The 27,055-nt window shown below is 39.9% G+C and overlaps 1 protein-coding gene across 1 annotated transcript in view; it reads left to right on the forward strand.

The window, feature by feature from the left end:
• The first annotated feature begins 264 nt into the window (after positions 1-264).
• The window catches only part of plxnb1b (plexin b1b), a 119,297-nt gene continuing 92,506 nt past the window's right edge, over positions 265-27,055 (forward strand). Inside the window, exon 1 of the mRNA XM_053315395.1 lies at positions 265-614. The gene's annotated coding sequence lies outside the window, so the exon portion shown is untranslated. The remainder of the gene's footprint in view (positions 615-27,055) is intronic.

Below are 27,055 nucleotides of genomic sequence, written 5' to 3' on the forward strand. Positions count from 1 at the left end.
AACGCTTTCATATATTTAACATCATCTTATTTCCTACTTGGTCTGTTGTGTAAAGTGGCTATAGGGCTGTCCATTACAGCTGAAACTGGGCACCACAAATAAGGCGACATTTCGAAATTTTCATTTGCGCACTTGATTTTGAAATAACGAGGCGCCATTGAAGGCAGCATGAAATATCCCCCTTTGCCAAACCCCTTTTTACTCCTGTGGAGAGCAGTGCGCTGTGCACCGCACCAAACCATTCCCACCACACTTACCGGCTACATGTGGGAGAGAAACCTGCAGAGTCCAACCAAACTGAGCGTTACTCTGAGCTGCATGGATTACCTACATTGATTTTTTCCCACCGAGCCTTCAGGTGTGTGAACTGGCCAAAGTTGGATGACTGGGAGAAAATGTTGCAAAGTGTGGACTGAACGACGGTGGAATTTTGTGACCCGGTAACCTCGAGGAATAACGTTATCTGTGTGTGCTGGTTAGTCTACAAGCAGCGGTTACGGACAATTTGGATACTTTGAATGAAACCGGTGAAAAGTTCTTCGCCTCGCTGTAACGAGGAGTAAAGCAGCGTTAGGAGCAGCAAGTGACTGAGAGGAGAGTAGTAACAGAGCAAGGTGAGTAATACTGTCTACTTTTATCAACTGTTTAAATGACTGCGTGTCTTTTCTCCTGTTAATAACACACTCTGTCACTGCGTTACTGGAGCAACTTTTCGCTATGTTTGTAGTGTTTGAATATTGTTAGCTTTCTTCTGTCACTGTTTTCATTCATACCGTTACTTTACGTTTATTAGAAATGGTTCAACAGTTAGAAACAGCAGGTTAATATTAGCCACGTTAGCTAACACCAAGTTAGCCCACTGAAGCGCAATAACTGGTCCAAACTGGCGTCGCTTCAATAGACCAGCCATTAAATTTCACCATTTGTTAAATAAAAAGACTGCCATATGATAATATGGCATGTACTAGCTTCAGTCTCATAATGTATTTTTCCTCAGTGAGAGTGAGAGCTAATGATAAGTCACTGACATACTGTGGCATGCATGGACTTCTAATGTATTTAACCACACTGTCTGCAAAGGAAAAACAGGTTACAATTGACAATGTAGGTGAATGAACATTGTGCAATGTAACAATAGGTCAACCATGTCTAAAATGACAGTTTTTAGAAAATGAAATATGACCTCATTTTCTGTAAAGTGAGAAAAAGTCTCACATATTGTTGCATGTGTTGTTTTTACTAGTCCATAAAACTGAAACATATATATATATATATATATATATTAGGACTTTTATATTAAAGTCCGTCTACAGTAACCCTACAACAAGAACTATCGTATTGTATTTCAATGAAACCTAATTATCCTTCAGGTAAAGCATTGTTGGAAATAAAGCAGTGAAAGTTAATATTCTCTCCCATTCTTGTTGTTGATGACGTAAGTCCAATAGGAGGCCAAAGGTCAGATCCAGGTATTCATGTTCATGACACATTTAACACAGTAACATGTTAAACAGTTGATTGAGTTTATCAGTATTCACTCAGTTAAGAGTGTCATGGATGACACTCCAACAGAGAGGTCACATAGAGAGTGACCTTTTGTGTGTTTGTGTCCCGTGGGTGATGATCTCCTCTCACAGTGTAGTGCCTTCTTAAACTGAGGCCATCTGCTCCTATTGCCTCATAACTAAATTGATGGCTTAGTATAAGCCAGGAAATGAGATGGAATATCCCCTTCCTATGATGATGATGATGATGATGGTGATAATGATGTTGATGATGATTGCTCATTTATTTGGGAGTGTTGGTAGCATTGCGAAAACTAGGATATGCCCAGACGTTGTGCCTGATAGCTCTGATGTGTGTGTGTGTGTGTGTGTGTGTGTGTGCTCATTTCAAAGATAATCCAGGTTTAACACATGTGAGTCTTTGTTTCCTATCATAAAACGCAACTCTGAACACCATCTAGAGATGAAGTGGTTTTTGACAGCTGTAGTGTCAGTGTAGCTGCACTAAAATAGAAGCAATGGAGCATTGTAACATGCCTAATTGTGTATTGGACCCAAATCAAATTAAATCTAGTTTTCCACTGGAGCTACTGAAAATTGGTCAAGCGTGACAAGTATAAATAAAGCTTCCTCGAGTTAACGTGGTGGCTCGTGTCGGTTTCTCTCGAGTGTTTGCAGTTAGAAAGGATGTTTAAGTGGAGTGTGTGAGACAGAAGTGGAGCGTTTGTTTTCACTGTCCCTCAACTGAATGACTGTTTATGAGCAGAACTAGCAGACGGCACGTTCTTGTACCTGTACCTGGATAGAGTCAGACACCAGAACCCCAGAGCTGTCTGAACTTGTATAATGACCTTTGCTCCTGTGTATAAATGCAGTCATTATAGTTTGCACATTTGACCTTTTATAGGCTTGACCTGGTCTGACCTCAGATGGGGGAAAAAAGGACATTTTAAAGGTTGTCAGATCAGTGAACAGGACTTTTTTTGTGTCTATAATTTGAGTTGGGGAAAACTATGAAACTGCTTTTCTAGGAAATGGAGAAGAGGAGAAAAAGAATACAACAGTTATGTAGTAATAAACAGATTTATTAGGCTATTAGAGGAATTATGTAGCTAATAATTAGAAAGCAGCTATTAGACCGATTTGTGACAGCAGAGGTGTCAAAGAGCTCCTCCAATAAACAAGATTCACCTCACAAATTCTGTCACGGCGAAGGTGCCAAAGGTCAAAAGGTGAGATGGTGTGTGTGTCTGTGTGTTTTTTTTTTGGGGGGGGGGGTGTCGACAGCTCTTGTTTTCTGTGTCTGGCAGCTGGAGGGACTGCAGGGAGCGCGTGGTGTCGAAACCTTTCATCATTTTCCCCCCTCTTCCTACCAACCAAACAAATGTACTTTAAGTGTCGTGTCATGCAGAAGCGAGTGTGTGTGAGTGTGTGTGTGTGAAGTGTGTGAGTGAGGATAAAGGAAAACTCCAGTGATTTGTCTCTGGGGCTGTCATGGTGATGGAATTTTCCCTGCTGTGATTTAGGGTGGTTCAACAGCGGGCGCAGTTTTAGCACCTTTTTAAAAATACATTTTATAAAGTCAAATTAAGGTGTGTTAGTGTGATTACATTTTGGCTGTACATGACAAACAGTGTGGCAGTAAACACAGTTGATTGCTATAGCCTGAGGAGCCAAAACTGAATACACAAGCACTGAAGTGTGAAAAAGGAAGGAGCTAGGTTAGTTTGTAAGTGTAATATTGCAGTGTAGTGTTATTGTGAAGCTCTGTTTGTGTAGCTGTGCATCATGTTTGATATTGATGCTGTCAGTGTGCTAATGAACAGGTGGGGGCACACCAAGGACAAACTTGACTGTATGATATACTGCGACTGGACAGCTAATACGCTTACATCATCTGTTCGGGGGATGTTGATGAAGTGTCAGTGAAGTAGACTCGGGTACTGTTTACATTTGTGTCCATAGGGTGTCAGCACCTGGAATTCAATATGTGATCAGCTGTAACTTAAAGAAGGACTCCATCTACTTCTTTTTTTCTCAGGGGTTGTTTCAATGGAAATGGAAACACCCACGCAGCAGTTTAGACACGCATACTTCCACCACTTGTGTAGTTTTTTTGACAGTGTCTTCTTAACATACAATGCTGATATTTCAAAGTACAAACAGGAACACAACATTGAGACATTTCAGGTGTGACATTTCATTTTTGTTCAAATGGCTCATGAGGAATCTTCTCAATATTCATCAACAATTCACAAAACGCAACCTGCTCTCATAGTACTGAAATTTGGCATTGATTGATCGGTGTGATTTGGTTGGTACCCTTTTAAAAGTCCAGGATTCTGTACCTAACCCTTCTGTGGTCAGAGCTATGAGATAAAGGTGCAGTCAGATGTTCTATAGAGAATATCCTCTGATAAACATACTCCTGACTCTGTTCTAAAAAAAAAATGAATCCACCTGTAGATGCTCTTTAAGTGTTAGCATGTCAGTATGCCTGTCACATCATCACACAGCATCTGAAAAGCTCTCATAATGCAGCTTTTTGAGTCAGAGGGTTGCATCTGATCATTTTTCTAGCAGACCATCTGACTAGCATGAGGTTTGTGGAGGAGTGAAAGCATGGAACATCTATCAATACTTGAGCTGTATTGGACTGTTTGCCTTGTGAACATTGTGACAAAAGATAAAACATTTGCCGCTCGGCTGTGATAGCTTTCCAGAGCTGTAAAATCCGTCCTGTGAATATTTATTGTATGCTCTTCTTATCTTCTATGTCTTGAAGTCCATTTCCACTTCCTGGATTGTATTTCAGGGTCTCATCAGTACCTTTAAACAACACGCCTGCCTGACTCAACAGCAGGGCGTAACCGATACTGGATTTTAGGGTCTGATGCTGATGCCGTCATTAGGGAGCATAAAAATTCTGATATCGATATGTTGGCAGATGAAGTTATATGTGCAGAATATATACATAACGCACATTTTTTTGTAATGATCAAATATATGTAATGGATATTGATATATTACAGTTTAAGGATACACTTGTAAAATGACATCAGTGCACTGAAACAATAAACTTCACTGGTAATTTAATCATTATAATTATCTATGAATAAAAATCATGCATATATTAAACTTACACTTCTAAAACACGATTAGACAATAGACTTTATTGCATAAAATAACAAAAATACAGCTGGGAATTCAATAATTATTATAATTAGTTATGAATGAAAACAAAAAAAACACATGACACTTGAATTAAGAAATACAATTTCTGCCAATATAACTTATATAAAAAATTGGCACATATTGGACAGCATATTTGCAGATACTGATATATCTGTGCTAAGCCTATATCAGCTGACTGATATATTGGTGGGGCTCTACTCAACAGAGTCCATGAGTGTGTTGAGTCTGTACAGTGAGCTCAGATGTTAGAATATGACTTAAGAGGAAGGTGTTGGACAAAACCAGAGTACCTGCACTGCTGTGTTTTTTTTTCTTTTTCGTTTAGCTTTGTTAAAATCATGAAGGTTTCAACTTGTGCAGTGAATGCTGGGCTGACTCTGAATATGAAAATGAAACTCCAGAAATGTTTTAAGAAAGAAATGCTGGATGAGAGATTGCAGAAGCTAGTGAAACAGAGTCTACCCTGTGACTTCATGATTTGTGCCCTCTACTAGGTCCTGATCGATACTGGATTTTTGTATGTAGCAGAAACCAACAGGTGAAGTGAGTCAACAGGAAGTCTTTGTGTAATTCCCTGGAACTGTCGGGAAGGGCGATCACCCCAATGTGATCCAAAGTACAAGTCATTTAGAAGGGCAGCCGAGGCCTGACATGTGAACGGGCTGACTGGCCCAGCAGGGTTCTGGGTCTCCTCCGCTCCCATGGCCAGATTAAATACTCAATTTAATTATGTCAGTGAGCATTAAGTCAGTAACCTTATCAGAGGGGTCTGGCTGTTTAATGGGGCTTTGTGAGCCAACAGATGCACCAAGATTAGGGACAATATGCTGGTGGTGCAAACCCTGAGCACAGGGATAAAAGACACAGGCATGGAATCTGATACGAGGTGCCCCCCCTCCCACCCCCTTAGATACCACCACCATTACCACCACCATGCTGTAGGAGACCTCAAGATAGCAGATATTAAATATAGCCTCATCTGTGAACAGTACACTATATCTCAAAGTGGCTGGACATAGACTAGGTGGGGAGTGAGGTGGGGGGTGATTTTAAAGATCTTTTAATGAATCATTAAGTGAGATTCTTTGATATACTGTACATGTGTTCTTGGCTGTATGACATATTCATGCACTGATGATGATGAAAATTTTTACATGTAAATGCAGAGAAACTCTAATTAAAGAAATCGCCCAAAGTCATATCACCGTGTGTGTGTGTGTGTGTGTGTGTGTGTGTGTGTGTGTGTGTGTGTGTGTGTGTGTGTGTCTGTGTGTGTGTGTCTGTGTGTGTGTGTCTGTGTCTGTGTGTGTGTGTGTGTCTGTGTCTGTGTGTCTGGAGCCTGGACATGACTCTGTGTCCTCTATAGTTGTTGGTAGTCATGTTTGGATTCACACAGGTTTCCTCTGCATATTACAGTGAACTTTCTAACTCTTAAGCCTTCAAGCTGGCCAGTCTCTCCGTGTCCATTATCTGAATCAGCAAAGCCTTCATTTTTTTTTTCTTTTTTGCAGCTGAGGATTTTCTTTGATAACAAGAATAGTGATAACACTCCCCAGGATTCTCTGAGGATTTAATTAGACAGGATAGCCTGTTAATTATTCAGATATGTAAATGGAGACCCAGATACATGCTGTGCCGTGGAATGTAAAATAGATTTGAGTGTTGAAATCTCTTTGAAGCAGCAAGTGAAGTGCTCTGTAAGAGTGTGAATTATTAACCCGTACGAGGTGTGCTGTGTGCCCCCACCAAAGGCAGCTCATGTCGTGTGTGTGTGTGTGCGCATGCTCACAATTGTTCCCTCATGAATGAAGCCGGTGTGTTTGCCTTAGGTCAGTGTTGAAGCACACGTGATGTGTAAAGCCAAACGCAGGGTGCCACCTGGCAGCTAAAGCTCAGGTGACTAAGAGTTACAAAAGACTTAGTCATTAATACTAAATATGTAACGGTACACAATATTGACTGTATGCTGTGTACCTCGGTTTCAGGGCCACGATTCGGTATATTTTTGGCACAGTACAGCAAAAAAAGGAAAAAAAAGAAGGTTTTAGTCTTTTATTTTTTTAAATGTAACCATCCAACAATGGCTTATTGGCTAAAGGCTGATTTATACTTCTGCGTCGGAGCGACGCCGTCCTTTTGAAGTTCTGCGTCGAGGGAACGTGTCGCGCGTGTGTGTGTGTGTGGGGTTTCAGAGGAGTCTATCTGCATCCTTGTTTATCTTCCGGACACAGTAGCATGTAGCATTGCGCTATGTACTCTAATAACAGAAAACACATACCTTTTGTTCATTATTAATAAATAAAGCAACTGCCGGAGGAACTGACGCTTTTACCGGACCAATCACAGCACTTGCGGTCCACGTTGGCGTGACGCGTAGTTAGGATTTTTTGGAGGTGCACGTCAGGCTACGGCGTAGACGTAGGCTCTGCGTCGATGCAGAGAGCTCTGCGTAGGTACGCAGAAGTATAAATCAGCCTTAAAACAATTAGTTGAACAGTTTGGTGTTTGCACCTTTTTATATTGCATATTGCACTTTATTGCCCTTATAGATTACTCATGTTTAATTCATGTCTTAAAGTGTTTTTAATTGTCTTAAATAGTTTTTATGGCTCAGGGAGTGCTATCTAAATACATATGCTATCTATATAGTTGTCTGACCCTCAATATAATGACAATAAAGCTACAACTACTACTACTACTAGAAATGATTACTACAACCCTAACCTTACTACTACTAGTTACTGCAGTGGAAACTATCACTGGGACAGTTTAGCTGGGTAGACGTACTATCATTTCACTATGGAAATAAGTGTTACAGTCTCACATTTGTTACTCTGACTGTTGTGATGCTACAGGGTAACTTGTCTAAGCCGGTTAGCGCACATATGCACTGCTAAAACATTTGTGTGTTCTAGAATCATTGTTTTATTGGAGAATGTGAATTACTAAACAGAGTATACTGAACAAACATAAGTCATGATGAATCAAACATCCTGTACTGAACTGTGAGGTATGAATATACAAACCATTACACACCTAATTAATATCATACTGTCTGTTAGGATATCTATGCAAAACATCTCACTGCTGTAGGCCAAGTCCTAGCTGTTCGTGTTAAGACCACATTAAAAACTGATGTTATAGAGAAGTTAAGCTGCTTTTATGGAATGGAAAAGGTTTCTTGTGGTAAACTAAAATCTATTTTTTGGCCAGTACCTAACACTATAAACTGTAGATTGATACACAAATTGGAACTTGGGAGGAACAGAGAGGAACAGGTTTCTAGTTGGAGCAGATATTGTGGGTGTCCAGGAAGGTACATTTCTGGTTCATGTAGATGATGTTAAAGGGGAACGCCACCAATGTTACAAATCAGTCTGTTTCCAGGTTTTGGGGAATAGTACTGCACATGTGAAACACGCTGTGCGTGTGAAAAAAAAAATTGCCTCAAGTGATGTCACTTGAGTCAGCGTCAGTTGGGGTTGAAGACTATAAGTTTGGAAATGAAATAAATCTGGGGGTGGGGAGTTAGAAAGAAGAGATCTTAACAGATCTCTGTAGCTGCTCCTCATCTCTGCTGGAGGCTACATTAGCTGCTACTACAATAACACTCCAATCTCCTAACTGAACTATCGGCTGCTGAATTGCATTGTGGATAATGTAGGCATCAGTGATTCAGCTGCATAATTGTTGATGCTTTTTAAAACAGTTTATCACAAAGTTATAGGAGTGCAGTGTCAAACTAGTGTCCAATATGATCTAAAAATCAATAAACAATCCTGAGCACATAAAACATAAAGAGAGAAGTTAACTACAACTCCTCCCATCTGTGTTTTTGATATAGCACATCTGTCACTGGTAAAACACATCAATCACTGAGCTGTGCTGCATCTGGCAAGAGCTGTGAGCTGAAGCTGAACATCCCATTTGTACAAACCTGATTGTGTGCTAAATAAATTGGAAGACAAGTTCACTTTGAAGATAGAACAAAAACTTGCGCTGAATGATTTTTCCTTCATGTTCGCACTGCTCCCTATAGGCTGTGAATACGTAATCGTGTATCGTTGATATGATTGGCTGTAAGTTTGTCTAGTAACGTACAGAAGCATTTGATCGACATTTGTTGATCCCGCCTCAAATGCGAGGAAATGAACGGCTCCTCGACAGACCCTACCTCACTTGTGGTAGGGTCTATAAAGTTACATGAGGCTGTAGTAAACCACAGAGCACATATTAAAAGATAATACTATACAAAATTGCATTAAATTTAAATGTTTATTTGAACTGTAGGTCAAGTAGGCTTCACATACAAACAGGTTTAGTAGTGCATGTTTCTATGGCAACTCCTTTTTTGTGTTTGGAAAACTTGAACAAATCATGTGCAGAGCAATGCATTGTTAATTACAAATAGATACATTTTCATACACATAGCAACGGCAAGTTGTGAACATTTGAAATATAAGCACGAGAAGTGTGTAGAGAAATAAATCAGTGTTTGAGTCAGGAGGACAGCCACAACCACAGGCTGTGCTGCCTGCAGCGGCCTCATGACACCCTCATCCACCCAACATAGCTGCGGGTGGGATATGGGTGTCTGGATGAAAGTGTGTGTGTGTGTGTGTGTGTGTGTGTGTGTGTGTGTGTGTGTGTGTGTGTGTGTGTGTGTGTGTGTGTGTGTGTGTGTGTGTGTGTGTGTGTGTGTGTGTGTGTGTGTGTGTGTGTGTGTGTGTGTGTGTGTGTGTGTGTGTGTGTCCCTGTGTGAACCTGCAGACATTCTTGGTGGTGTTATCACATTAAAGTGAGCTGGGAATGTGTTGTCTGGTGCAAGCTCACTCTCAAAGTCTAAGTGCTTTGTAACGGTCACTGTTTGACAGCTAGCTAATGTCATGCTAGGCTAATGTGTCTGCTAGCCACTCAGCCAGTGGATGCTCTGTAAACTGTTTAAAAGAGAAGCTGTTATGTGTTAGGTCGACAGGTATTTCTGTTGTTGGAGCTGTTACTTGTACCCGTCCAGTCTGAATTGGTAGCTAGTTAAATGTGTTATGTGGTTAGCTTCCTGCTAGTATCAGGGTCATAGCAATGCTTCAAGCTAGCGTGCTAGGTGACTAGCTAGTGAAGGCTGAATGACGCAGCTTTCTCCGTGTTTTAATTTGTTAGAGTATGAAAAAACGAATAGGAATGACTCCTGTGTAGCAGCAGTTTCATTCTGTCTTACTCTACATCAGCTAACTACATGTACTCTATATCAGATAATGGAATCTGGATTGGTATGTGGATCATGTCAGTCTGATATCTGATAAGTCAATTACATAAGTGTCAGCACCCGATACTGATACTGGATCGGATCAGTCCTAATTTTAGAATGTGATAATAAAAATTGAATCAACTGTAAAATGTAAAATATTAGGGAATTTCCCACCGTTAGAAGTGTTTTTATAGTGTCTACACACACACACACACACACACACACACACACACACACACACACACACACACACACACACAGTCATGTTGAAGAGACCTTCTGAACTGGCCAAATCATCCCCCCAAACAAACGAAGGAATTCAACATTAAGAGCGACTACTATGAGTTTTGCCAACATCTGAATGTGAAGCTCAGATGTGAAACACTTTACGCAAACAATATTTTGTTTTATAACTGTATTGAAACACATTCTTTGATTAAAAACAGTACAATTGTGTATTACATCAAATTAGGGTCTGACCAATACTTTTGGGACTGATGCTGATCAAATTCCAATATTAATATATATTTGCAGATAATACCTCTATTACATACAAGAAAAAGGAGAATTTGGAAAAAGTTAAAACAAGATTTCATAGGACTCAGCCCTTCAGACTAATGGCTATAGTAGTATTTGGAGCCACCTGCCTGGAATAATCCCTGATTTTCTGAAAAACAAAGTAGAAATATTTATTACTGATGGCCATAACAGAAGCCTTTCATGTAATGAAATTACACAGAAGACTGCTGTGTTTCTGTATTGGGTAACATCAAGGATATCATTAATGGAAAACTTAGAAATGTGGATTTGCAGTTGAGGAAAACTGCTCTCCTCCCACGTTATTAATATATCCTACCACAAGGCATTTATGATGATCTGATCTGTCTTCCTGCATACATTATATATCTCTGTGTCACTCAGATCTGTGTGCTGTCTGGCAAAACTCGCGCAATTTCATCCTTTCCTTCCTTTTTCATCGTTTAAAAGTCAACACGTGACACTTTCCACTGCTCTCATTTTCTCAGCATTCCCTCGCGTCTGCATTCATGCCTCACCGTGCTCACGTATCACTTCCCATCCGTCTGTGTAGCTGAAGCAGCCGTTTGTCGAAGGCCCTCAGAGAAAGGGGCCCAGCCGGTGAGATAGGGTGACACGGATGATGAGAAGGCCTTTGTCACTGTGCTGTTGCGATGAGAAGATGAAACCTGAGGGTGGAGGGAACACACACACACACACACACACATCCTGATTCTAGTGTCCTTCATATGAAAACAGGAATTCCTTTACTCTTAACCTGAGCTTAATCCACTCTACCTTTAAAACAGAGTCTAATTATAAACCTAGATCAATGTGGACATGGACTTTTTTTAACAGACAGCAAAATGGACAAAGAAAGATATTGATACCTTTTTTATCTGCTCAGTTTGCCTTTTTTCATAAATATGAAAAAAGAGACATGACACATCTGAACTGAATAAGTAAACAGACTACGAATCTAACCAATCATTCACTTTTTGATACTCATATGATTGGGCCTGACAGATGCTGGATGTTAAGGAGCAATACTGAGAGTAGGGAGCAAAACATTTCTGATATTGACATACTGGCTTATAATGTTATAAAATATATATATATATATACACAATATAGCAATAAACACACATTTGTTTAAGCCCTCAAATATGGTTATCAAACACTTGATATGTAATAGAGACCATCATATTTTACAGTTTAAGGATAAACTTCATTGTGTAAAATGACATCAGTGCACTGAAACAGGAAACTTAAATTATAATTAGCTATGAATAAAAAAACATGCATACATTAAACTTGAATTGAGAAAAATTAAGGTATACATAAAATGCTATTTATACAACTTAAAAAAAAGTCTGCACACATCGGACAATTTATTGGCTGGTACCAATATATTGGTCCGGTTCTACCCTCTTCTATTGAAACAGGTTGCTGCTCATGAAATGGCTTTGATAGTCTTATTGCACTGCTGCTGTACTGTAGCTATCAATGTCTATGCAGATGAAAGCAACAGGTCCTAAATGTCCTAAATGTCCTAAATATCGTTCCAGAAAACACAGAAGATGAAGCAGATTGAAAACTGTTAAACAAAGAGGTAAATCAGAAAATGTCTGGACTACAGTGTTCTAATAGAGTCAGAGGATCTGAGGGTGAATTAGTTTTTAATCCTAGTCCTCAGAAGCCAGAGCCCTGCTTTAATTCCACTTTAAATTCTAACTCTGATCATAACAAACTGTTTATTGCGAAACTTGAATCATCTGTACTGATAAACAACCAGTATGTTGGTCCTAGATAATTTCTGTTTCAGATGTTAAGCCAAAGAAATAGAGTTGACCTAATACTGGGAACACTACTATCAAAACAGATCTGCTAACTGAAGACACTTGTTGATATCTAATTGTAAACAGCATCATACAATGGTGGAAGTACTTAAAAGTTTCAATATGTTTTGATATGCATGAACAATGTGTTTTTAATATTAGGAGATGCTCAGTCCAGCCAGTATTAGGGACCATTCTAAACTAAATGAATCTATATTTGTAACATCCACGTTGTCCACGCTGTAGTTCCGTTTTATTTCCACATCTATTTCCTGTCTGTCAGTCGTGGGAGATGACCCCTCCTCTGTTCCTGATGTTTCTGCTCATGTTTCTTACATTTTTGAGAGTTTGTCCTTGCTAGCATTGAGGGTCTAATGACGTGGTCTCCAACCCTGCTCCTGTAGAGCTACTGCCCTGCATGTTTTAGGTATCTCCTCACTCTAACACACCTGATTCTAATTATTAATTCATTATCAAGCCCTTTAACAAGCTTCAGCTGCTTGATAATGATCTGTTAATTAGAATCAGGTGTGTTAGAGTGAGGAGATCTCTAAAACGTGCAGGGCAGTAGCTCTACAGGAGCAGGGTTAGAGAGCAGTTTAAGGATAGAGGATGATGTATGTGATGTACACACTGTAAATACCCATGAGGCAACTTTTGCCATTTGTGATATTTGATGGGAGGCCCAGGTAATAACTCTATGATGTCATACATTAACAACATAAGCTAGTGTTAGCCCTTATATGGGTAGAAGGAACCGATAACCCTGATCCTAACCCTAACCCTAACCCCTGTGGCCAAAAAGGTGACCTCCTCTCCCACAGTACTAATGAGGACCTGGCAGGTCTCCAGACTAATGATGTCCCAACATCCCAGGGACAGCAGAACATGTGTTTGGGATAAACAGAGATCTTCCCTGGAATGCCTATGGGATTTAATATTTATTTATGTATTGATTGATTTTTAAACTATCTCATAGCTGTTAATATCACTTCACTGTGAGACCTGAAATGTTCCCACAGTTCTGCGCCATCTGTCCCCTCACTCATATGTTACACAGTGCTGGCCTGCTGTGTGCCAGTGTGTTAGTTAAAGCTTACATTTAGATGACGTTAATATATTATTGTGGTCTTTTTTTTGTTATAATGGAAGCAGTAAACACTTATTAAACATAGCTTGTACATGGACATGACAGTGATGCATCACATTGTGCCATTGTGGTTAAACTGTGGAACAGTTGGGTCATAAAAAATAACATTGTGGTTAATAGCGGATGGGTGGCAGCAGTTGAGGAAATAATACATCATTAATGAGGGAAATATTCATTCCTTTCTCTAAAATGTGAACAAAGCAGAGCAGGCAGCAGAACTGTGGTCCACTGCTGCTGCTCCACAATGGACTACTTCAATTTCGTTTGACTCACAACTAAGCAAACTAACAATGTAGAATACTAAAGAATTATACAGACACTCATAACAATTCTCTGGAGAAATCAGTGCAGTCAGCATGCCACTATCTTTCCAGACTGCATCTGTTATCAGGAGCAGAAACACACATTTTAATATTACTGAAAGCAGCATCTCTAATCTTTAAAGTAAATAGTTAAAGATAATAGCAGGCACACTATCTGACTTGAGGACAGTACCTGGAACTTATATTCAGTATCACCTCCCAGACAGGGTTGAAATTCAGTTTCCAGGAACTGGTTGCTCAAAGCTGGCGGTGAGCAGAGGAAACAAAAGCTGAGAGTGTGTGAGACAGTGGCTTTATGTTAGGTTAGACTGTGTTTAGTTCCTGAAGTGGAAAAGGCCTGTTTGACAGCATGGCACATAGCTATGCATGGGTCTTTATGAAAAAAGCTGTCAACACAACCCCACTCCACAAAAACATCCTCATTCCCAAAGGTCTAAAACTCCCAACTATTTCTCACATATATATTTCACACACACACACACACACACACTCACACTCCCACACACATTTTCCATCTACTCCGGGGTGTATGCGCATGTTTAAGTTTTTAGTAAACTAATCCACATAGTATAAACAGCTCAGCAGCAGACAAAATAAACGGGGTGTAGTTTGCATTTTCTGTTACTGTCTGCACCTGCACATTCTTCTACTCACACTACATGGAAATGCTAGAATGTTCTTTGCATGCAGTTTGCATTTTTTTTACTTTTGCATGTGTTGTAAGGATTTTGCTTGCAGACACTTTCTTGGGTCTTCTGGGTCTTTACAGTGTTGAAAGGAGGGTTGGTTTGCAGGTCTTCTAGCCCCTTTCTCCTTCTCTCTGCAGGGGGGGGGGGAAGGGAAAGTAGCCCTGCCTCCTTTTGTTTCTTTTGTTAAAGACAAGGCTGAAAAGACCAGCCAACCAGAGAGAGGCATTATGAGAGGAAAAATAGTGGGGGGTTAGAGAGGTGAAGGCGTACCTCGAGGAGGAGGAGGAGGAGGTGTGTGGGGGTGGGGGTGGGGGGGGGGGGGGTCTGAGCCACTGTCTGTCAGTTGGAAAACAGCTGGTGTTGACTGCAGACTGCTTCTCTGTGTCCTCAGAGGAAGGACAGGTGAGTGGGTGTGGTTGGAGAGGGAGTGTCCACCATCTGGAGGAGAACCTTCAGCATCCAAACAACTGCTCTGAAAATCCACTTTGACAAGTTACCTTGAAATGAAATCAAGCATCTGTCGGAGCGTGTCAAATTGTGAAACTTGTAGATTTCTGTGCAGATTTAGAGCTTGGTAATCACTGTGAAATCTCTCTTCTGTTCTGGCTAGATTGTTCTTTGCATTGCTCTGTAGTAGTCAAGACAGGTGGCCATTCATTCTGGCTTATGATTAGAAAAGAATGGACTTACAGGCGTGCTTGAAATTGAATATCATCTACATGACGTCAGCCGGCTAGCTTTGGCTTTTGACTCCAGAGGAAACAATACAAGAAGCATCTGCTGCGGTGACACTTGCCGGCTTTTCTCACTTTGCGTGTGTGTGTGTGTGTGTGCATGTGTGTGGCTCTTTCGTGGCTCGCAGACAAGCGTGAAAAAGCGGCGTTTTGAAATACCGACAGCCGACTGTTGCCAAGTGGCGACCGTGAAAGCTCTCGGAGAACAGTGAGCGCTCAGTTTCCCCAGAAACGCCCTTTTTGTCAAGACAGCTCCCCCCTAAATCCACCCCCTCCTCTCTTTAACTCCCTTTAAACGTCCTGGGGGGAGGGAACCTCTGTCCTGGGAAAGGGGGGGGGGGGGGTTGCTATGGAAAGCTAAAGGCGAATGTTGGACAGGCGTGTTAAAAGTTCAGGACCTTGGCCGGCTGCTGGAGGACTCCACATGTACAGAACAATGTTCCTGGGCCAGAGCTACCTTACCTACCTTTAGACATGCAGGCTGAAAACAAAGCCTTACCCTTTTAAAATGACACAGTGGGCTTTAGACTGGTCTCATAAGCAAGGCTTGTAAATTATTCTCAGCTCATGAAGTTAAAAAAAAAAGATTTGAATACTCTCGATTTGTAAGACAAGTATCAACAAGTATCAGCTGAATTTTGAGGTGTGGTTAAAAGCGGTACGCAGAAGAAGCTAGTAAGTAGACCTTGAGTTAAAGTCAAAGTACTGAGTTTGCAGAAGTATCAAATAGAGAAAAAGCAGCAAGTCTTTACATGTTAGCAGCTGCAGCCAGTTAATGTTTGGTCGCTTCACTTTGACAAATGCTTTAAAGAAAGATCTCAATCTGATAAGCCAACACACTAATAAGTTTACAGTGTAATGTAATCATTGTTGTTGTTATCATCAGTCTGCTGGAGATAGCGCTCACCTTGTCATTTACACGCAGTCCATACACAGCATTGTTTTTTACAACCTCCCTATCGTGTCGTTTTACTTTGACACTTCCTGTTTCACACCACCACAGAGGTCAGAGGTCAATCCCTCAATAGAGCCCCATCCTCCTCCTCCTCCTCCAGCTGAAGCTTTTAACAGCACTGAGGTGCTCTCGAAGTGCTGTTGAGATGTTTGTATGAACATGTGAGTGCATCTCAACCCCCTCCCGCCCCCCTCCTCCCGGGAGCCCCATCCAAGCGTTTCCTGGCAACCTTTGCCCACTGGCCTCTAAGCTGGAGCGGCGTTACTCAGCGTGGCAGCGTGTTGTTGCCCTCGCTCTGGTTGGATTTACACAGCTTTGATTTAGACATTCCTTTAAGCCGATCTGAAAATTTTGGGTTCCTTTCCTCACTTACTGTACCGTAATCCTGGAGAATAAAAAAACGAGGGGCGCGCTGCGTGACTAATTCACAGTCCACAATGTACAACGCGTGTCCGCACATTGAAGGCGTGGCGGTGCTCGTGGCGGTGTAAAAGTTGTAATGTAATCATTTGGGTTGCAACATACTAGACTTCTGTGTGTGTGTGTGTGTGTGTGTGTGTGTGTGTGTGTGTGTGTGTGTGTGTGTGTGTGTGTGTGTGTGTGTGTGTGTGTGTGTGTGTGTGTGTGTGTGTGTGTGTGTGTGTGTGTGTGTGTGTGTGTGTGTGTGTAGCAATGAGCCTGGAGGCAGCTTTCATAAATAACACTCTCTTCATGTTATTAATGGAGAGCTTAAGGCTTTTTTTTTTTCTTGCTTACCAGGAATAATCTTTTCCACCCGCTCCACCTCATTCGCTTTAATCTGGCTGCAAATGAACTAGGCCTCTGTTTCCAGGGTTATGGAGCATTCTGAGAGGGGTGGGGGGGGGTAGTGGTGAGGTGTGTGTGTGTGTGTGTGTGTTGTTTGCCCTGCCGCCCAGTTTCATGTAACTCAAACAGCAGTTCACTCCTGACATTTGCTGCTGCTCCATGAGTCCAGTCTGTCCACAGCAAACTGTTTTATAACCTTTTCGCTGCTGCTCTAAAACATCATACACAGTATTATAATACATCACACAGTGATACTGGTGTAGAACAATTGGTGTGTCCCTCCTTATCTTCAGTAAGTTCTTCCACTGTGTGCTGTTTGCTTTCTGCTGTGTCTCTCTGTGTGGGAGGTAGCTAACTTATTACCACAGAATAACATTGTGTGGAGTCATAAAAGTTGGCAAACCAATTAGTTTTTTTCATTCTGTCTGTCACTTCAGTTCTCACTGATGTATTCATTCACTGCATTCTGCTTTGTTGCAGCTGTGCACCAAATTTCCCCAAAGACATCTGTTCCATCTCATGTCATTTTAGCATGCAGTGGCTATAGTATATTAGGGACGGACATGTGCATGTGTGGATGGATATGAATGTACAGACATCCAACATATAAAGCCTCAGTCTGATTTTCTGTTGTTTAACCCTTACTGTTCATATTCTACTCCCTCACAGTATGTTCCAGATCAATTTTGACCCAGTCTAAGAATCCCCTCATAAAAAGATCTATTTAGAAAGCATCAATAGTCGATCTGACTGATCAATAAATGTGATTAAACCTTGATTCATGTTTCAGAGAGCAGAGAGAGTGTATTTTTTAGCTTTTACACCAAAAACATCTACTATCACACAATATCATGTCCTATTTTACCTAAGACATGAAAATATAACATAAAAATATAATATAAGCAATAATGCTGGAAATGTATTTTATAACTTTCTGGAAGTGTGGGGTTTATTGTAGAACCATTAGAGCCATCAGTCTTCACTGCTACATCATAAAAAGAAATCTTATTCAAACTATGAACTATTCATTTCACTAAAACACATGGCAATAGATACAGAGATCATTTGACCCATAACAGCCTCAATGGACATAAATGTGTAGCATCTATACAAAAGTATAACATTTTAAATATTTTCATTTTTGTACATTTTGAACCACTTTAGGAAAAGTCATCACATTTCAGAGTAAAAGACATTTTGGGTTTTTACAGCTGTCAAATGTCAAAATGGGTCAAATTTGACCTGAACAGTATGAAAGAGTGATCAGTTTGGGATTTCAAATGTGTTCATTTTAGTGTGATCATGGTGTCAGTCCAGTCATGCAGACCAGTCACAACCCAACTTCTATTTGAACCCATTGTTAAATAGAGATGACTGTTTAGCCAGCAGCTTCTCATGCTCACTATTGCATATCTGTCACTAGTTCATGTTAACCAGAGTCACTTGATGACAGGCACAAATTGAAAGAATCATCAGTCAGTAACTCCAGTGCAAGTGGATGAAACTCCATCACATTGATTTGTCCTCATTGATCACATTATATTGATTTTCACTTCAGTATTTCACTTCAGTTTTTATTCATAAAGCACCAAATCACAACAAGTGACCACGAGCCACTTTTCACACAGCAGGTCTAGACTGTACTCTTTACTCTCATTCACATAACATAAATAGTTTATGCTTATTACTAAAATACTACTACTGCTAAAATTAGGACCGGCAGTATTTGTATGAGAAACTTGTGAAAAATCAGATAGTGTATTTAGTCTATTACATCTATTACATCATGGAAAGGGTATCCAATCAAGTCCTCAGCTGGTATCAGTATCACTTTAAAGTTACTTGTATTTTAAACTATACCCAGCCCTAGTCAACATGCCTGGGAACTTGAAAGATCAGTTTCATGTGCTCTGATATGGATGGACAGTCCATCTGATGGAAAAATTCAATCTTAAATGTGCTTGCTTTATTTCTTCACTTTCCCTTCTTTTCTTCATCATTGGTCTCTTCCTGTGTTATCCTGTAGGTAGTCAGTGATAGTCAGTATCAGGCTGTCAGCCATTAACATTCCTTCCATTGAAACGTCAACACAAGTCAAGTCCTGAGACTTGCAGGGATCCTGCTGATAACCCTGAGGGCAGGTGCACATGATGTAATATTTCATCATTTATTTAAGACAAATCAAGCTGCTCTTATTTGAATGTTTTTGAATGAATATTTTGTCTTGAACATAAAGCAGCAGGATGTTAGCTTTTACTAACAAGAACTTGGCACAGCTGCGTCGTGTTTCCGGCTGCAATGTGGTTTCATTCCGTCCTCCACTCGGCTTCATACCCCACCAGGAGCGATTAAGAAGAGGACTGTTAAGCTCCAGCAGACAAGAGAGGAGAGGAAGCCAGGCACCAGGCTGTTATGGCACCAGTGATGTCATAAAATATTGGGGTTTTCCACTTTTTTAAGATGAACCTCATGATGAGAATTAGATGTTACCGGTTGACTTCTGGCCTGGTGCCATTGGTTATAATGTTAATGTAGTGATGTGATATGATGGTGTTTGTCCACATTTTCTTCGGTTGTTGCACACATTTGAAAACCGTGAAGTGTTAAGCGATACACAAATCCACAGTGGTAATAAAACAGTGTCTGCATGCTAACAGGCACGATGCTCTCCTACAATCCAGCCCAGCCCTGCTTCCACTTAAGAGCCAGTTAAAGTGTTGGTGGTTTACCTCAAGCTTCACTCAGCAGGAGTGATGATCAGTGATGGGAGCTGTTAAAGTTTAGTAGCACAAAGTAAACCCTCCTGCTTTAAAACACACAAACACATTAGACATTGTTTCCATAGCAGCAGCTCACACTTTTTTTGTGAATGAGCTTTTGTTATACTCATCTTGGGCACAATATCTACTATTGTTACCATGGTAGCGGTCTGTTTTGTTTTGTCTCGGGGTGATAAGATGTTGATATATGTATATATATATATATATATTTATATATATATATAGTTTTGATATGATAGCTTGGAATACTTGATTACACACCTCTTCTTTTTAATATTTAATATGTTCTTCCACTTTTTTACATGTAGTCTTTAAGGAAGTGAGTGTGTTGGCTGACAGAGCTTCTATGGAGTTGAATATAGTAGAACAGGTATAGCTATAAACTGCCCCATCACAAATTATAGCTTTGCTGACGCCCCCCAAAAAAACACAATTGCATTGTTGCTCTTGTCAATCAAAACCTTACTGCCTGATTTATCCAAAACTCTAAAAAAAATTGTTCTTATATTAACCTTCCTGTTGTCCTCAGATCAATTTTGACCCAGGAGGACAACAGGCTTTAATCAAAAATGAGATATATATTTTTTAATGAAGTCTGGCATGTGTAAAACATGTGGTAATAAGTTGGAATGAAGTTGGCTTGAAAGGTCTAACACATAATTGGGTGATAATTTATACCTTATGTTTTACACAGTCAAACCAGCATGAGTCAGTTTTGGCCTCGGTAACTTTTGTCTTAGGTCAATTTTGTCTTAGGTCAATTTTGCCCTGATGGGACCAAAGCTGTGATGGATAAACAGACCTTATGTTAGTGAGAATGTAGTCAACACAAACCCTCTCTGGTTCTTCTCTCTAAAATGAATTGAGTGCTCTCCTGCTTGCTGTGTGTGTGTCTGAATCACAGCCTCCATCAGCACTCTGAAGTGTATACGTTCAGCACAGATGTCCCGACGGGATCCAGCTGGAGCACATTTCAGTAGCAGAAACACAATGTCAGGACCTCCATATGCAACAGCTTCCTTTACATCAAACACACACATGCTCCTACCATGTGAACCCAGCGTGCTGCTTTTTGGCACAGATAGCTCCCCTGTGTTAGGGGTTAAACTGAAAATATGTTAAGCTGTGACTGTGAGCTGCAAACAAAATCACAGACGTCACGCTGACAGATCAGCTCCTTTCATATCATCTTGTTTTTCGTTAGAACAGTTTTCTGATGAAATAGGACAGAATAAAACCAGTGTGACTGGTTCAGGTGAAGCCAAGTGGAAAGCTCTTCATCTTCAACTAATCCCTTGTCATGCTGATTGACCCATACTACATAATGTCATGTTGAAAAATGGTCAATGTCAAATGGTGACATTATGCAAATAGTTTTAGACTGAGTGCAACAAACACCTCATGAGGATATCATCATCTCTGATTTGCATTACAAACAAATATCCATAAATCTGCTTAATAATCATAGGAAAGATGGGATACATTGGAGACAGGAACTGCTAATAGTAAATTATACTTTTAATGGAGCCAGTTTGTCAAACTGTAAATAAATATTGGCTAAAAAGAAACAGGGCTCAAGCTACAGTAACTAACTGAATCCATGGCAACATTATACTTCCTGTTACATCATCCACTGCATTAAGGGAAGAGTATGTTTACCCCTGAAATTAAAGTAAGACAGTTAGGTCTGTCACTATAATTATGTTATCTACTTATTGTACAATAACATAATAATCAACATCATCATGTCTATATATGGACATATGATACATGGACATGACCTTGATCTTTTTTTTACCTCAGTATTGCCACACTTCACATTAGCAGCTAAGAGGCTATTCATGTCACATTGGCTAATCTAGTAGTGTCCTCCATTCCTCATTATATCGCTACAATATATCGTCCAACAAAAATACTACAGTAGTTATCCTGATAGGTCAAAAGACAGGAAGGAAGAAAGAGAAAAATAGCAGTTACAACATTAAAAAAGTCAAAACATGAAAAAGTTAATGATGTAACTTTTTCTTTTTTTATTATCAGTATTGTGATGACCTAGCATCTTGTATTTTCTGGAATAATGACACTGTCCTCTTTGCATTCATGTACATGTACTTGTCCTGTGTTAGACATACAGACAAATAGTAGGGGGGTGGAACGGGGTGCAGTTGTAGGCCTGTATCGATTACACATGTTCAGTCTGCTGCCTATTGATCACAGTCAACAACTGATTACTATAACGACATCATGACCTGATGTTCTGCTTAGTAAAAGGCAATCAGAAGGCATTGGCCTCATTTAGATATCACAGCTGGACTGTACTGACACTGATCTCTGCTGCTATCTCTGGATTCACTCCTTTGCTTTTTTTGCTTTTCAAATTTTTTTAATAGAGTTAGATGCAAATCCAGAGCTACAAGAAGAGGAAGACTTGAAGTTAGTTTTGTCGAGGGTTAGCTTTTTCACAGAGAGAGACAGAGAGAGAGAGGGAGAGAGAGAGGCAGCATCAGGAGCTCATGAAGCCAGCAGCTCCTGACTGGATTTTATTTGACGGGAAAAGCTGATTACAGGTATGGACGGTTAAAGAAGGAAGCAATCCTCTCAGGGATTGGACTGTAATCTCAGCACAAGTCTGCTCATCCTTTTGGTGTTTCTGCATTAAGTGATCAAGTGTAGAACATCCTTTTTACCCTGTACCAAACTTAACTGAGGATTCTGCTGAAATAAGCAGTCATGTAGACTCTTATAGACCAATTCCTACTCGGGTGATTTTCTTTTTTCTTGGTCATTTCTGATATTTTATGAAGGAAATGACACTAAAACATATGAAGTAAAATAGCTTCTTCATTGTAAATAGTTGAAGCTAAAATAGTTAAATAGTTAAAAACGTTTTTCTTGTCAAAAAAAAATCACAGGAAAATCAAAACTAGCTAGAGCTGCAAAAATGAGTTGATTCATCAATTTGTTGTCAACTATTAAATTAAATAGCAACTATTTAGATAATTAATTAATCATTAATAGTCATTTTTTTTAAGAAAAAAAAATCCAAATTCTGTGATTCTAGCCATTTTCTGACACTATATAGATCAAACCACTAATTGATTAATCGAGAGAATAATTGAGTGGTTAATCAATATTTAAAATAATCTTTGCAGCCTTAAAACCAATAATGTCCTTTTCAGCTTTCCTGTCTATGAGTCCAAACCCCTTGTTCCCTACTGAAGGTGTAAAGTTAAAAAAAAAAGTCCCAACATTTAAGCTGCATTCATTTCCTAACACAACTGGACACTGTAGTTTTTAGTGAACGTTACTCAAGCAGGAGGAAAAGTGATTTTTTTTTAGGGACTATTTTCAGCTGTGGATTAATACACATTTGCTGCTCTAGCGAACATGTCTGGCTGCAGAGCAGTGCGTGTCGGATGGAGTGAAAATAAAGTACAGTGTGTGGTTTTGTGCGTCCACTGTAAAAGCGAGCAGTGCTTTGGCTCATAAACAAGCTAGTATTTTTACCAGTGTGGACAACGAGGAGCCCAACTTTAACACAAAGTGGAAGTGGATAAAAACACGAGGATTTGAGATGTTCTCTTCTGATTGAACATAGTGTACGCAAAGTGATTTTCTTCACATAGTTGAACAGAAATGAAAATTAGCAGAGAATTAGACGTCAGCCTAGCTCCGTGTTTATGCTTTAAACTTGAACCATAAACTTCATTTCACATCTAATAACTTAATAACAAAACATCTCAACTGTGTGTATCTCACTGACAGTCCAGTCTCTCCGTGTATCCGAATGGATTTGATTGGCTGATTAGCGTCATGTGAGAAGATTCACTATGCACAGTGGTCTGTGAGTTTTACTGTAATAGCTGGAGAAGCTGCGCCCGTTAAAATAATAATATTAATGCTCTGACAAAATGTAACAATCCTCAATATTTCATCAGCTACAGGTCTAGGATCTGGACAGGTCAGCATCTGGGTCTGGATCTGGATCGCGGTCCTCCTATTAGTGACCTCTGATATACAGTGATAGAAAAATAGGAGCAAGTTGAAGTTACAGTGAGCTGTGTTTTTAAATGATAGAAGTTATTGAGTGATTTGGCCCGGTTTAGTAGAAGCGGTCAGCTGGAGGCTTCATTGGTTTGGCACATAGCAGCACAGAGGGGGGATATCCTCATTGATTGCCCTCAGGTCCCTACCCCTGTTCCTGCCTATCCCTTTCATTATCCAGCTTCATCTGAAAGCAAAAAGAACAAGTTCACACTTAATAGGCTTCTCCACGTTGTGTGAAATTCAAGTTGAAACAGCTCCTGAAGGCGCAGGTGAAGATTGGGTCACACCGCGCTGCTGTGGTCTGTGACTTTGTGAGGAAGTGGCTGACAAGGCTGAGAGAGAGATCAGTTTTTGTGTCTTTGACCCGCCCAAACTTTTTTAAACTTCCTGTTGTTTTTTAAAGGTGTTAAACCTCACTAACGGTACATTCTATAATAGTAAAGCCTCACACAGTTCTATTATTATTATTATTATTATTATTATTATTATTATTATTATTATTATCATTATTATTATTATTATTATTGTTGTTGTTGCTGAGCTCCTGTGTGTCTTTCTCTCTTTCTCTCTCTCCATCCAACCGCTGAAGGCAGATGGTCGCCCACCTAAAGCCAGGTTCTGCTGGATGTGTCTTTCCATTAAAGGGGAGTTTTTCCTCGCTTTCATACAGGAATGTTGGTTCTCTTTAAATTATTAATAAATAATAATAAACTTTATTTATAGAGCACTTTTCATACAAGGGATGTAGCTCCAAGTGCCTCACAGAGAAAAATAAAAACACATTACAATAAAACAACAGCAGATAAACACATAAAAATCTTTCCAAATCATTGTAAAAGATAGTGGGAGCTAATGAGGAGTAATATGCTCACTCTTCATGTTTACAGTGTAGACCTCCTCTGTGTGGAAAGGGCCCTGAGATGACTTCTGTAGCCATTTGTCGCTTGACTTGTTTAACAAAGCCACATATAGTCCGGCGGGAGCAGGAGAGAAGGGTCACAAAGCCAGGTCACATGATGTGCACTGACCCATTCACTAGGATTAACCTGTATCACTGTGTCATCCTGGCACGACTATTAGAGCTAGTAAGAAACACAACCTCTGGATTTGACACCTTTTTTATAAAACCTGAACCCTCCTGTTTTCTTTCTGTGGACCGTGCAGCTTTTGTCCTCCAGGGTCAAAATTGACCCGGTCTGGTTTCACTGTTTATAAAGCATGAGGTAGAAATGATCACCCAATTCTGTGTTAGACCTTTTCAGCCAAATTATTATGACAGGATTTACACTTTTTAAAAAATCAATAGGCAATCACATTTTATTTATAGAGTGCTCTTAACAATACTCAAAGACAATTCACAGGCAATCTTTAAAGCACAGTTCCAGTTTTATTACAGGAAAGGTGAAATGGGGCAAGGCTGCTCTTGCTCTGGAGAATAAGCTTATCAGAGAGAGTTCTATATCCATCCAAACAGTAGAAGTGATGGAGCTGAGAGTCACTTTGTTTGTCGTCTATGCAGAAAATGAATGAGACTTTGCTTACTTGAAGTTTGAACTCTAAATCAAGTAGTTTAGATATTCTAGACAAGGTGTTTATTATAGTGATGTCACCATGTTTGTTTGCTCAGTACAATATTGTTATATGTAAGTTAAAGTTTATCTCTAGTGCTTTTCATTAGTAACAAAGTGCTTTATAAAGGCAAGATGCAACATACACAAATAATAACATCATAAGAGAAGTAACCGTGAACTGAAACTGAGATCAGTGATGACACCTATATTAAGGTGGTACTTCCTGTTTTCACACACAGTCATGATTCAAAGAAACAAACCACTGAGTGAAGAGTTTACTATGGAAAACAATGTTCTCAGCTTAGATAAGCATCCGTTTACTGTATATGAGGGTGTGTCTGTATAGAATAGAGAATAAAGATAGTTGCTGGAGTGAAAGGAGAAGGCAGTGAAAGGTGACGAGAGGGGGGATTTTAGGCCTTGGTAAATATAGTAGCTGATGACCCGTGTGTGTGTGTGTGTGTTTGCCCCACTGACTTAGAAAAATCAATCACAGCTAATACGAGCTGGGGGAAGTGTGGTACACATGCCATGTGTTGTTGTCAGATTACGATGATGAGCTTATCCTTCTTTTTTTTTGGCATGTCATCAGGAAACACGGTATTGTGAATGAATGAATTGGCTGTAGAGATGCTGGCGTGTTCTGTGTGAGAACACAATTAGGCTTAATGAGCGAGCTGTCACTGGAAAGTGCTCATCCTCTATCTCATTAAGGCTTAGCAGGGCCGTTCAGACCAACATCAGACCTGCTTTAAGACAACACAAGCAGCTGTTGGTGAGGATGTGTTGCTTAAGTAGTGGCCATACAATAAAATACAATCTAAGGAGAGCTGCAACAGATCAATGCTCTAATATGCTCTAAACTCTAATACAACGTTTATGCTCTAAAGTCTAAAGTAATCATCTAGGAATGTGTGCTTGTAGGTATTTGATTGGCCACCCCATCACGTCACTACTGGCCTCATGACGTAGCACCAAAGTCGGTCTGAACACGGCTCTAAGCTGGGTAGACACTGTCCGGATTAAGCCAGATTTCAACCCTGTTTGATTGCCCCCCCCCCAACTAATTTTGCAGTTGGGTTTAATTTAACCAGATTGCAGGTTGTTTGATGTCATGACGTCTGATTAATGGTCTGAATAATTAACAGTCTGGCTGTGGGAAGATCAGCTGGATTTGGTGGCTTGTATGCAGTTAGGAGCTGTTCATGTCCCTAATTTACACTCTGTCAACAGATGTGTTTTAAACTACACTGAGTGAATTTTACATGGTGTGGTTAAATCTGCACTCTAACTCAGACTGCACAACACACGCATCATGTTATCTTTATCTTCCAGCCATCTGAGCTTACATATTTTTATTTTTATTCTTACTTTTTCTTCTGATGAACAGGTTGGTACCGTGTGGCAGCTCCTGTCATCAGTGTATGAATGTGTGTGAATGGGTGAATGTGACATGTAGTGTAAAAGACTAGAAAAGAGCTAGATAAGTACAGTCCATTAGGGCTTGGCAATAAATCTAGATTAAATCAATATTGTGATATTTTATATCTATTGTCTTAGATTTTTAATATACTAAATATGGGGATATGGAATAAGTGTCTTTTCCTGCTTTTAAAGGCTGCAATACAGTAAAAATGTATTATCTGCCTTTATCCATCCAGTCATTATATCCACATTACTGATTATTGTTTATCAAAAAT

This window comes from Scomber japonicus, chromosome 3, assembly GCF_027409825.1.
Source record: "Scomber japonicus isolate fScoJap1 chromosome 3, fScoJap1.pri, whole genome shotgun sequence".
In the NCBI taxonomy this organism is placed as follows: domain Eukaryota; kingdom Metazoa; phylum Chordata; class Actinopteri; order Scombriformes; family Scombridae; genus Scomber; species Scomber japonicus.